The sequence below is a fragment of the Urocampus carinirostris genome, chromosome 5, assembly GCF_059441175.1.
Source record: "Urocampus carinirostris isolate Australia breed hairy pipefish chromosome 5, RoL_Ucar_1.0, whole genome shotgun sequence".
Taxonomy (NCBI): domain Eukaryota; kingdom Metazoa; phylum Chordata; class Actinopteri; order Syngnathiformes; family Syngnathidae; genus Urocampus; species Urocampus carinirostris.
Window position 1 is genome coordinate 4,044,645 of NC_142353.1, and position 13,721 is coordinate 4,058,365.

At 44.2% G+C, this 13,721-nt stretch overlaps 1 protein-coding gene across 3 annotated transcripts in view; it reads right to left on the reverse strand.

Annotated features, from left to right (window-relative positions):
* dtx1 (deltex 1, E3 ubiquitin ligase) overlaps nucleotides 1-13,721 on the reverse strand; it is a 90,954-nt gene that overhangs the window by 25,825 nt on the left and 51,408 nt on the right. The window lies entirely within an intron of this gene.

Consider the following 13,721-nt stretch of genomic DNA (forward strand, 5'->3'; position numbering starts at 1 on the left):
AATTGAGTCATTTTTATATTTTTATACATATTGTACACCAGCAGGAGAAAGCAATCACAACCAATTCATCAATATGGACTAAATGTTTTTCAAGCATTGTACTAATATCTTACTCCCATGCGGCACCAACAGCTTGTAACTTTAATTAGGAATCCTTTTTATCTTGGGTGCAATTGACTTGAAGCAGAAATCACAACATGAGCTCTGGAGAATATTACATCATAAATATGTGATTTGATAAAAAAAAAAAACAGTACACGTTGTGACTTTGAAACACATATCAGAGTGAGAGCTAAAGTGAAAAAAGCAAGCAAACACTTTATCCCAATGCAGCTTAGTTCCTTTTATTTATTTTTATACAGTACACATTGTTTCAAAGCGCTTTTCAAAGACTTTTCAAACTTCAAAACAAGGAAAGACTGGTTGAGCACACCTGATTCTGTCAGAGGATGAACCTTACCACTTTGACATCTAATGCACTCTGCCAAATTAACACATTTCTTTTTTAAACATTTCTTAGTCCCTTCTTCCCATGATCTGGGTGTTTTCAATTTTTGAAATAGAAATAAAACTCTAAACAGTGTTGATTTTTGTTAAGAAATGAGAGGTTTAAACTCACTTATTCTGTTTGCAACTTGTCCTTTGAAGAAGGAAAAAAAGAGAAAGACCTTATATGATCCATCATTAATGTCTGTATGAAGTTGTCCATGTCTTCTAAATAGGTTTACTTGAAGCAAGGGGGTCCATTTTGTGGCTCACTGTCCCATCTTATGTACCTAATGACAAAAATCGAAGATAACCTTAAAGGTGGCGTATTAATCATTTACCGGATCATGCTCGTATCTTGAATTTTTTCTCAGAATGAGCGAATGTTCCCCATACTTAATAACTGAAAACCAAGAAAAGAAAAATTGGACACCCTTCTTTAGAAGTGTCTTTGATAAGTGCTGTATTAATTGACATAAAACAACAAATTATGCAATGCTTATATTGCAATGTGATACTGATTATTTTGGAATAGAACAGAGCAAAGAAGTGTTCTGCTGGTTCGAGAGCGTTCTCCATCCAGGCACCGATGCTGTGGAATGCTCTTCCCCCTGAGATCCGATCTGCAACCTCAGTGGAAATGTTTAAATCTAAACTTAAAATTCACTTCTACTCCATAGCATATGAATAACCTACTCTTCTCGTCGGCTGAAAAATAGTCTGTAATATAGTGTAATAATCTGTGAAGCCCTTTGAGACTCTTCGTGATTTAGGGCTATACAAATAAAAATGACTTGACTTGACTTGACTTTATTGTCAGTATCAGTATTGTCACACGCCGCTGCCCGTCAATGCTGAGGTCCGGCCCATCTCTGAATGTTTGGGATGGCGCCTTACACAGAAAATTGAATAATGACCAGATGATGAAGGGGCTTTATCTGAGTCAGCTCAGGAGGTTTATCCTGCTACTGGAAAGCATAGAAACCAAATCTGTTTCATGTGGGGGAGCAAATCCCTACCCCAAAAACGGCCTGGGGAGGGATGAGCGCCGCCAGGCTGTACTTGCCCAAGACATACCACAGGAACTGGTACCCCGACGACCATAGCCGTTAAGGGATCTGTGAACCGTGAATGCTCCAACATCTGACCATGTGCTATCAGTTAATAAAGACTACGGTCTTTATATGTAGTCCATAAAAGTTCACCAATACTTGTCAGTTCAGGGCCAAAGGGCAACTGTATTTGTTCATTAAGTACAACGCAAACTTGCAATGTAATCTTTCAGTTATCAGCTTTATAATAAGCCTCATCGGTTGTTTAGAGCAGCATGTAATTGATTTGAGATCTACAGTTTCGTATGTCCATCCACTAATTTGTTGACACAAGCAAACAGATGGTTAAACTGCTAATATTTGTACAGGCGAGCAAGTAACAATTAGAAGCAACAACATCTTGCCAAACAAACTCCCTAATTTGCAGCCTGTAATTTCTGATGACACGATGTAATCAGGAGTCTCCAACCTTTTTCAAGCTTAGAGCTACTTTTTGTTACAAAATCGCGCAACGGGCAACCAGTTTGATATGCATTTCTAAAATAACAATTTATCATGTTATTACTATGCTGGTACTATGTAAGTAGGGGTAAATAGTATTGGTCAACCACTAAAAATGGTTTGTTTATTTTAATAGAAAATCACAATGACCCAGCTATTTTCAGAAAAGGTCTACAGCAGGGGTCGGCAACCCATGGCACGCGTGCCAGCAGTGGCGCGCGAGGGGTTAACCATTGGCACGCGAGCGTACGGTAAAATAATGTTTTTTTTTCATGCGCATTTTTAGGTGAAATTCAGACATTTTCAGTTGCGCGCTGTGTTATTTAGAGACTTTACGGTAACGCCCCGCCACCTCTACTTCCTGAATGCATGTCTGCGCCGCTCCTCGCAGAGAATCCGTGTTTTAACGCACCCACAAGAACACCGGTGCACGATAAATGAACGAATCACAACAGCTCACCCAGCGAAAAAATATCGTTTGCTTCAGCCAGCGTGGACAGATGACCTAGGCTTTGTGCAAAAAATGACCGCGCTGTTTGAGCATTATGCCTCGTTGTACCTCACACATCAAGTGTTACACGTCATGACAAGACGAAACATGAACATGAATTCAATGATGAGTCTGACATGGCAGAGACGTTAAAACGCGTTGTGTCCAGATACGGCAAACAAACAGAGACCCTGAAAGATTTGTCAATGCTACAAACGCCACAACTGAAGCAAGCCATGACATTGCTCACTGCGTGGCAAAGCACGGAAAACCATTTACTGATGGCGAATACATTAAAGGTGTGTGTGTGTGTGTGTGTGTGTTTCAAGTTTTGATAGTTTCTAAAATAAGATTTTATTGATGAATGGTATGGTAGCTGTCCATATCCAGTGTTTGAAATAACGTCTGCCCGGACGCCCAGGGTGTGCATCTTTTACGTCGGGCGTACAACTTTTCACGTCTCTGCTTGGGTGGCCGACAACTTTTTTTTAAGAAAGAAAAAAACCTCTTTTCAAATCAAACGTTTGCTTTATTCCGATTTCGAAATCTGCGTTCGTTTTGGAATTTTCGGAATTTCCGTTTGTTTAGCAATTTGCATACTCGGCAGCCGATCAAAAGACATCGAATAACGTCGTGCTTCCGGACTTCCCTGAGCGTTTTAAGGTCGCGCATTTGCATATAAATCTCCAAAGTTGTTCAGGATATGTCAGAGTGTGTAGTTTCCTTATGTGGGAGAAGAAAAGCAGGACATTGTGGTCCAGCCTTTAAGCATATTTATTCCTCAACAACAAGCAAAAAAAGAACACGACTCCATTCAATACAACATGGCGATCAAAAATTAGCAAAACGAAAAATGGTGCGCGCGTAATGACGTCACACAATGGAAAACTTCTTACCGCAATATCACGAGTAAGAGCACTATTAAATTGACAAATCTTAACAAAAGTAGACGCACAGAGAACACAAGAAAAATGGAGAAGTGGTTAGGAATCAAGCCAAAACCTCAGTCCACGAATAAATATTCAAAGGAAGCAAAATTTATGACGCTACAAAACGTAAACATACATTAAAAGCATCGTAGAAAGAGGAGTTCACGTGGCTTGTAGCAAACATTGCATGAATGAAGATGAGTAAACACAGGTACGTACTGATGGCTGATGTAAAACAGTCATGTCATATCCATGCAATGAATGTCATAAGTAGATTTATAACAAACTTAATTTTAAAGTATTGTTCTGTTGTAGTGGGTTTTACATAATTCACCCACGGAAACATTGTTAAGTTAGCGAGTTCCTAGGGGGACTCTTAATTCGGCCGGCTCGAGCCACTCTCGTGTTTGTTTTGTTATTGCAAGTTTAAATGTCATTAAAGCAGCTTTCGTTGGCACCTTTGTTTGACACTCCGCCGACTCCCGTCTCTGCTCGCTACATTGGTGACCCCGACATTAGTCTCGTGGAAGTTTCCGAGGCCGTGCATAATACTGAGCATACCGACATGGCATACGCGCCCGTTCTCAAGCTCCCCGAGTTCTGGGAGTCATCGGCGTTAACATGGTTCGCACAAGCAGAGGCTCAATTCGCCCTGCGCGGAATCACTGATGATGACTTTCGCTATTACCACATGGTGTGTGCTCTGGGGAGCCCAACTGCAGCCAGAGCGGTGAGCTTCATCACATCCCCTCCTGAACTGGATAAATATAAGGGACTGAAGGCATATCTCCTCAGGATCTTTGAACTGTCGCGTTCTGAGCGTGCTCGACGCCTCCTTGCTATTCAGGGCTTAGGAGACAGTAAGCCATCGGATCACATGGAAATGATGTTAAACTTGCTTGGCACCGAAGAGCCAAATTTTCTTTTCACTGAACTTTTTCTGCTGGACATGCCGCCGCATGTCCAGACGGCGCTTGCGAATACAACCATTACAGATCCGCGTGCACTGGCAGAGGAAGCGGACCGGTTTTTCCTGGCCACACATAGATACACAAATGAGGTGCTGGCCCCTACACGCACCTACACACCACCAAGTGCGACGCCCCCAGCCAGCAAGGCACGCGCGGCCACTGACGATCAGAATGTGTCAGGTCTGTGTTACTACCATGCACGTTTTGGGCCCAGGGCCAAGAAGTGCCGTCCCCCTTGCACCTCCAACGCGAGGGGAAACTTCAAGGCCTACACTCTGTAGCGGCCGTGAGTGCAGGCGCAAGAAACCGGCTACTGTTCATCCGGGACGCCATCTCCGGCCAAAAGTTCTTGTGTGACACCGGCGCCCAGAGGAGCGTCCTCCCTGCCACTGTGGACGATGTGGGGGGAGAACACATGGACCTCCATTAACTTCTGCCAATGACACCCCCATCCTCACATACGGGACACGGACAGTGGACGAGTGTTTTGGGGGTCAGCAGTTTACATGGGACTTTGTCACTGCGGATATTGCTTTTCCTCTTCTTGGTGCAGATTTTCTGTGTGCCAATGGATTACTCGTCGATGTGAAAAATGGCCGCCTCGTTGACGCATTGAATTTCTCCTCTCTCGCATGTGTCCGCGACAAAGGGATTTTTGAGGGTCTGTCCAGCTCTCTCTTGGACGGTGATATTTACCACCGGCTCCTCGCCGAGTTCCCCAGTCTGGCGAAGCCCACCTTCTCAGCCTCCACGACCAGACATGGGGTTGAGCACCACATTGAAACCAAGGGGCCCCCGGTTCATGCCAGGGCCCGACGACTCAATCCAGACAGACTGGCAGCTGCTAAATCCGAATTTGCTAACATAGAACGTCTCGGCATCATTCGCCGATCAGACAGCCCCTGGGCCTCTCCACTACACATGGTCCCGAAACCAGGCGGTGGCTGGTGCCCATGCGGGGACTAGCGCCGCCTTAACGAGGCTACCACGCCCGACCGTTACCCAGTCCCGCACATTCAAGACTTCTCTGCACACCTGGCGGGCAAACTTCTCTTTTCCAAGGTGGACCTAGTGCGGGGATACCACCAACTGCCAGTGCATCCCTCAGATATACCGAAGACGGCCGTGATAACTCCATTTGGGTTGTTCGAATTTCTCAGGATGCCGTTCGGACTGAAAAATGCCGCTCAGTCCTTCCAAAGGCTGATGGATTCAGTGCTCAGGGACATGCCTTTTGTGTTCGTCAACCTGGACGACGTCCTTGTTGCCAGCTCCTCAGAAGAGGAACACTTGGAGCACCTCAGAGACCTCTTCACCAAGCTCAGTCAGCATGGCCTGATTATAAATCCCGCGAAATGTGTTTTTGGCGTACCCTCCATCCACTTCCTTGGGCATCTCATCACCAAGGATGGGGCTTCCCCCCTATCGTCTAAGGTAGAGGCCGTCTCTACCTTTCCTCAGCCGCCAACAGCGCGGGGCCTCAGGGAGTTTCTCGGCACGGTGACATTCTACCATAGGTTTATTCGCCGAGCCGCTGCTGTCATGCGCCCACTCTACGAGGCCCTCAAGGGTAGGTCACCCAATCAAGCTGTTGAATGGACCGCTGAGAGGACCAAAGCATTCGAGGACACAAAAACCGCGCTGTGCCAGGCAGCCATGCTGGCTCACCCAGCCCCCGGAGCCCCAGTCGCACTAGTGGGTGCCGTGTTCGAGCAGTGGGTTGACAATGCTTGGCAGCCACTCGCCTTTTTTAGTCGCCAGCTGGTCCCCAGAGAACGTAAATACAGTGTATTCGACAGAGAACTACTTGGTTGGCGATTCGCCACTTCCGTTTCATCTTGGAGGGCCGTGAGTTCATCGTCTTTGTTGATCATAAGCCTCTTACGTTCTCCATGTCCAAGACGTCCGAACCGTGGTCCGCCCGCCAGCAGTGCCAGCTGTCATTCATATCGGAGTACACGACTGACATCAGGCACATTGCTGGGAAGTCCAACGTGGTTGCGGATTGCCTGTCCAGAGCAACCATCAGCGCTGTGCAATTGGGGCTTGATTATTCCAGTATGAGTGTGGACCAGGCTTCTGATAACGGCGTCCAAACGCTCAAGAGCTCAGACACTGGTTTGCGGCTGGAGGAGGTTGCGGTCGGAGAGTGGAGTGGCCAAGCTTTGTTGTGACCTCTCCATGGGTTGGCCTAGGCCGCTGGTCCCTGCTGGCTGGCGTCGGGCTGTTTTTGAGGCAATACACGGCCTGTCTCATCCTGGCAGGAAAGCATCCATTAAGTTAGTGGCCCAGAAGTTTGTGTGGACAGGGATAAGAAAGGACGTCCGGGACTGGGTCGACTCATGCGTGGCATGTCAACGCGCCAAAGTGCACCGTCACATCAAGGCCCCAATGGTACCATTCGCCATCCCCAAACGGAAGTTTGACCACGTTAACATTGACCTGGTGGGCCCACTGCCCCCTTCACACGGTTTCACTTACCTCCTGACGATGGTGGACAGGACGACCCGTTGGCCTGAAGCAGTTCCGCTGACTTCCACCTCAGCTGTCGATGTGGCCCGGGCGTTCATCGGCACATGGGTCGCCCGTTTTGGACCCCCTGCAGATCTCTCATCTGACAGGGGCGCACAGTTCACCTCCGAGATGTGGAACACGGTTGCCGAGAGCCTGGGAGTCAAACTTCACCGCACCACTGCCTACCACCCACAGGCTAACGGGTTGTGCGAGCGGTTCCACCGCTCGATCAAAGCGGCCCTGCGCGCCAGCCTGACCGATGGGGACTGGGTCGATAAGCTACCCTGGGTCATGCTGGGACTGAGGACCGCTCCCAAAGAGGACCTTCAGTGCTCTTCAGCTGAGTTGGTTTACGGTCAAGTGCTGCGGGTGCCAGGTGATTTCATCCCAGACCCAACGACACCCTGGGCTGCATCCAGGGAGAAGTCCATCTTGCAGGGCACTGCGGGAGCGTTTGTGCCTATCCCCACATCGCGACACGGCAGGCCAGTTTCACGGTTTCCCTCCAACCTGCGCTCGGCTGGTTTTGTTTTCATTCGCCACGATGCCCACCGCGGACCATTGCGCCCTCCTTATGATGGACCGTTTAAGGTCCTGCAGTATGGTGACAAGACCATGGTCGTGGACATTGGTGGTAGGCCAGAGACTGTATCCGTGGACAGGGTTAAGCCTGCCCACATGGATATGTCCAAGCCATTGGAACTGGCCCAAGCCCCACGGCGCGGCCGTCCTCCTGCGGCACGACCCTCCGGCCTCGTGGGTACCCACTCTGACCCTCCGCCCCCAGCAACTGTGGGCTCTCCAACTGAGTCCACAAGCTCTCACCCCCCCGCTGTTCCAGCTCCTTGTACCCGCAGTGGCCGGGTCAGCGTCCCAACCAGGCACAGAGACTTTAACTATGGGTGAATTCTGGGGGGGCTTGTGTAGTGGGTTTTACATAATTCACCCACGGAACCATTGTTAAGTTAGCGAGATCCTAGGGGGACTCTTAATTCGGCCGGCTCGAGCCACTCTCGTGTTTGTTTTGTTATTGCAAGTTTAAATGTCATTAAAGCAGCTTTCGTTGGCACCTTTGTTTGACACTCCGCCGACTCCCGTCTCTGCTCGCTACAGTGTTATATATTCTGATTATCAATCCTTAATACTTTGCAACAATGGTTTTTTTTGCCATTAGTCGTTTTATTGTGTTTCAAGTTGTGAAAAATGGGGCAGGCAACTTTACGGCTGGGCAGGCAACTTTTCAGAGTTGTCAGCCCAGATGTCTGGTAACTTTTTGTCATGAGTTTCAGACACTGCCATATCACTTGACTTTGATTGTAGCTCATTGTTGATGAAGGATAGTTGAAGTCATGGATGTCTACAGGCCTTTCCACATGTTGCTCACAGTAATTTTTTAGTTTGTTGATGAACAAGAATAGTGGAAGATAAATTGGTCAGTTATACAATTTCAATCTATATCCATGTTGTATATTCGGACTGGTGTAAAATGACACCTCTGTTGGATAAAAAAAAAATTGTTGTGCGAGTCATTAATCTTGGTGTGGCACACTGATTTACAAGAAAATTTGAAAGTGGCACCCCACACCGAAAAGGTTGCTGACCCCTGGTCTACAGTCACCTCAGCTATTCTAGGAGGCACTCTGGTGCCCAGAGGCACCACCTTGGAGACTCCTGGTGTAGATAGTCAGTGATAGAAGTACTATTTGTAAAATTGGTGCAAAATAAGCTCTTTTTATTATGAAAGAAAGATCTGACAAAAGCATAGCTTGATGATAATGTGGAAAAAAAACTATAACGGGTAAGAAATCTGCTTTAATATTCTGCCGTGCGTCAAAAAATCTGTTGTCTCACATTCTGCATAGATAGATTCCTGGTGTATGTTTGCCTCCCACTAGTGAACGAGTGCGTGTTGTGTTTGTGCATCCAGCCAAGAGTGTGTAAACCACGTGCATCCTGTATGTCAAGCCACTGGCCTGAGAATTTTTGTTCTCCACTTTACCCAGGCCTCTTTTGCAGTTTTTTTGGTCCCCACAAAAGTGATAGGTGAGAAAGCTCTCACACATCAATGCTCTTAGAGAAATCTTAAGAGCTTGAAGATCTCATTTTAACATGTACAGAAGTGCAAAGGCACATTTCGCTAATGTGTGAATGGATGGATCAATACGACAGAATCCGTGATCGTATTTTCCACTGAAGCTAAAATACTGCAATTTTTTGTTATCATTGGGGCTTACATGTGGGGGAATGACATCTCCTCTATGGCTAAGATATCCCCATAACTATGCCACAACCCCAACCTCTTGCGCTCCATATACTCCTCACACACAAAGACACCAAAGCTAATCAAACCAGTAAGACAACAGAATCGAGAAAGATCCATAAGTTAGGAAAAGAAGCAGGGGGATCATCTGCACTGATCTTGAGTGGGACTAAAATAGTCCAAATATTGAGCAGCTATTTCCAAATCACATTTGGGAGACACTCCCAGTTGGACTCATTTTAGTAAAAATACTCATTAGCATGTTAACCCTGATGATGCACTGCAGATATTGTGGCTCCTTTCTTTTTTACTGCAGACTGGCCCAAAAAGTAACTGCAGTTTCCTTGTCAATCACAAGAGCGTCACCTCTCCACCCATTGAAGAACATATGTCGAAGTCAAGCAAGTCTTTTGAAAATTTAAGGTTTCAGTCAGTGCCATAAGAAAATATTGCTTAATTTATCTGATCCTATTGGAATATAATTGTTCATTAAAATATGTGCGTCATATTAAAAAATGTAAACATTCCATCAGACCGGCCCTCGGATTGTGGCCGTCTGTCAATTTGACTCTAAACCCCGCTGCAGAAAAGCTGTTTTATGATTAAAGCGACATTTCTAAAATTTCCATAATGAACAGATGATTCTACTGAAGAGTTTGGACAAGGAGATGCTGAAAAATTATTTTCTCTGGCCCGATTGTTAGAATTTTGTCACAGTCTCGTAACTCTTGGGAACACTCAAATATTGTGCAAAGTTGACCGGGTGCCACTTAAAAGAAAAGAATGATAAATGCAGAAAAAGAAAACACACATAAAAATGCCGGTTGTATTTTTGTAAAAAAAAATAGAAATGCAAAAACAAAACAAAAAAGCAAACATAAAAAAGACACTTCCTAAGATTGTAAGAAATATTTTGGGAGCATATTTGAATATTGATTGAAATTCTTTTGCTTCTATTACTAGTATGCATTTGTGTTATTCTTCGCATCCTGTTAAAATTTGGAGCAGGGGTGAGCTAACTGCAGCATGCAGCGCACATGCTCGTCAGGCTTTTTAATCCACCCGCCGAACCAAAAGTTTAAAAAAATTACAAAAATAAAAAATGTGGCGATCTTGTCAACAGTGTCCCTTGCCTCCCAGTGTTTTGTTTTCTCATAAATTAATGCCATTAAGATGTTTATCAGATGTCATACAAAAAAATGCCTTATATTTAATTAGGTAGTTAACCCCTTGTAAAATTCACCTAAATCCCAGTCCAAGACATATCCAAAATGTAATGATTGCAGTTTTTGAACCATTTGGAGAATACGGTCTTATTTGAAAAGTAGGGAAGTTAAGATTCTGAAGCTTTGTCCCAAACTGAAAAAAACACTGCAAGTAGTGCTAATATTGAGTAATCTGAGTTGGAACACAGAAATAAAAGGTTTTTACTCTCACAGGATTTTTTTTTGCACTTAAATGCCTGCAATTGAGTGTAGCATGAGCATCTTAGCTGAAAAACAGGTGAGACAATTGCTTGAAGCCTAGTAAAATTTGATCACAATCTGACAAAACAAAACATTGTACTTGAGACATTTTTCAAAGGGTAGGTTTAGGTGTTTGCAAAAGTGGCCATTTGGAGACGGCCAGTTTACAACAATGAAACCTTTGCAAATGTTTATTTTACTTTAGCAATTTTTTTTTACAGATTGTGAGTTCTTAATGTTTGACTTCTCTTTCCAGAAGTGAAATTGATGAATGTGCACACCTGCTCGTAATAATGGTGGGTAAAAATGAATCATGGCTTGGCATGCACAAATTATTTTCGGCACCGATTTGAATACACTCATAATATTTTGTTTGGATTTTCATTGGCTAACCAATGTGGCACTCATCATTCGATTTGGTTACTACTGGCTGAAGATATTCGGAACTATAGAATGCGATGTCTCTTTTATCAAGAAGGCCCGTATAGGCTAATACAGGCTTTGGACCGTGAAAACAAGCCTGCTATTGGACGAGAGCGGTGTCAATCAAAAGGTCAGGCTGACGACCATATCAGGAATTATTTTTTCAAGTCTATTTTTTTTAAAGGAGAGTTTTGGAGCGAAACGAATGAATCATAAGAGGAAACGTCGAAAGAAGGGGACATGCTTTTACGCGGATGTTTTTTTGTTTTAATCTTTCAGCATTATCATGTGTTTTGGAGTAAATATTTTACACGGTTGAATTTACTAGACGGCGGGGCAGTGGTTAGCGCGTGTGCGGCACAGTTCTGAGGTCATGGGTTCAAATCCAGCTACCAACCTTCCTGTGCGGGGTTTGAATGTTCTCCCCGTGCTTGCGTGGGTTTCCTCCGGGCACTCCGGTTTCCTCCCACATTCCAAAAACATGCATGTCAGGTTGATTGGCCGATCCAAATTGTCCCTAGGTGTGAATGAGCGAGCGAATTGTCTCTCCCTGTGTGCCCTGCAACTGTTTGGCAACCAATTCAGAGTGTCCCCTGCCCACTGCCCGAAGATGGCTAGGATGGGCTTGGCACCCCTGCGACCCTACTGAGGATAAGCGGTGCAGATGATGGATGGATTCACTAGACTCTTGCGGATATAAAAAAGCCATGGCTGCGTACTTTCATTGAATTGGATGACTCGAAGACGACGTCTTTGAGTTACGCCGGCTTTATAGTTTTTAGGTATCTAGTTTCAGACTGATCATGATGTTTCTGCGATGAGTATATTTTGAAATGTTCATCATATCTTGAATCCCAAGAGTTTAAGCTTTCCAAATGTGGCTAAACGTATTTGAGTGACTGGTAACATTGTACAGACACGTATTTGTTTATCAAAAGTCAGGCGGACCCCCGAGTTGCTAATGGGTTAAAAATGGGCAGTATATGTAGATGTATGCATGTATATTTATTCATAAATAAGTATGAGAAAAAAATATCTTTTCTTCATGCATTGCCGATTTATCAGACGCAGATTTTCATTATTTTAACCAAAGCGGACCACCACTTTGAGGGTAAGATAAACTGACTTTTTCAAATGTTGAAAAAATAAAAATAAAAATAACTAAAAATAAAAATGCGCTGAAATGGAGAAAGGGATAAAAGCTGCTACACAACATTTTTGCAGTTAAAATGGAGATACAGGGAATCCAGGCAAGTACAAGCATTTCATTGGTCACAGCCTACCTTTAGCCTCTCTTTGCTTTTAAAGGCAGGTGGTTCTACTCATGAGCTCAGTTAACAGTCCACTAAGTAGGAGCACCTGTGGCTGTATATACACTGTATAAATAATTCAGCTTCAACATGTTAAATATGAGAATTGCAATGAGAACATACCGTATTTATTCGGGTGCACTCGTTTATAATTTTCCTTTAATGAAAACCTTTATAAATTTTGTTTTACTTCTCTCAGTTCAAATATTGCAGTTGGGTGTAACGGGAATCGAAATCTGGATCACGGCTGGGTGAGCGCCAGATCCTAACCTCTGTACTACCAGTGATATTTATGACAGACGAACGGCAATTGAGTTAATCTCATTATCAAACTAATTTTAGTCATAGTACCAGAGATGCATGTTTATTTCCTTTCAAGTACTGTGACTAAAAATAGTGGGATAATGAGATCAAATCTAATGCCTTTTCATCCATCATCTACATCAGTGGTTGGCAACCTTTTCTGTACCACAAACCGGTTTAATGTCCAACTATATTTTCGCAGCCCAGCCTAATAATATATGTAATATTAATAATATGAATAAACTGAAATCCACTGAGCTACAACTAAACCATTGGGGATCTTATCATCACACTATTTTTACTCATGTTACCGCGTTGTACAATATTGCTTTGGATGAACGTTTTTATTACGTTTTGGCTGATTGAGTAAAATTAGTGTGATGATTAGATAAAACCTACGGCTTTTTGCGTTGGCACCTACGAACCTAGTAAGATTGTGGCTAGGATTGGATAAGATCACCTCCGGAGTGTGGGTTCAATTCCCACTGCATCGAATTATGTGCAGATGAGGTGAGCGATATCTGTCGACCGACAGTGATATACTACCGTGAAGCCACATTGCACGTATGCATGAATTAATTCGGTACAGGCAAAAACTGAATCATTTCTTTTCTATTTATGCAGACCGGTACCAAACGACCCATGCTACCGGGCTGCGGCCTGGTGGTTGCTGACCACTGGTTGTCCAGTCGTATGGGTTAGGTGCTCTCCCAACCGCGACCCGCATTTATATACCAGTGTTTTGCGATTATGATCAATGATACTTTTCGACTAATCAATCGGTAAAACGTCCTAGATATCACGCCCCACAATATTGAGTTATTTTTTATGTGAAAAAAAGAAAAAGAAAATGCGCGTTATACCCAAATAGATAAATTAGTAAAAGGTATTCCCAAGCAGAATTTGTTATTTTCAATTAGGCACAGAACGTGTACTGTTCCTCCCTACAATTATGTAAATATGTTGCCAAATATTATACCTTTATTATAATTGTTACAAAATGGGTTGAACATATT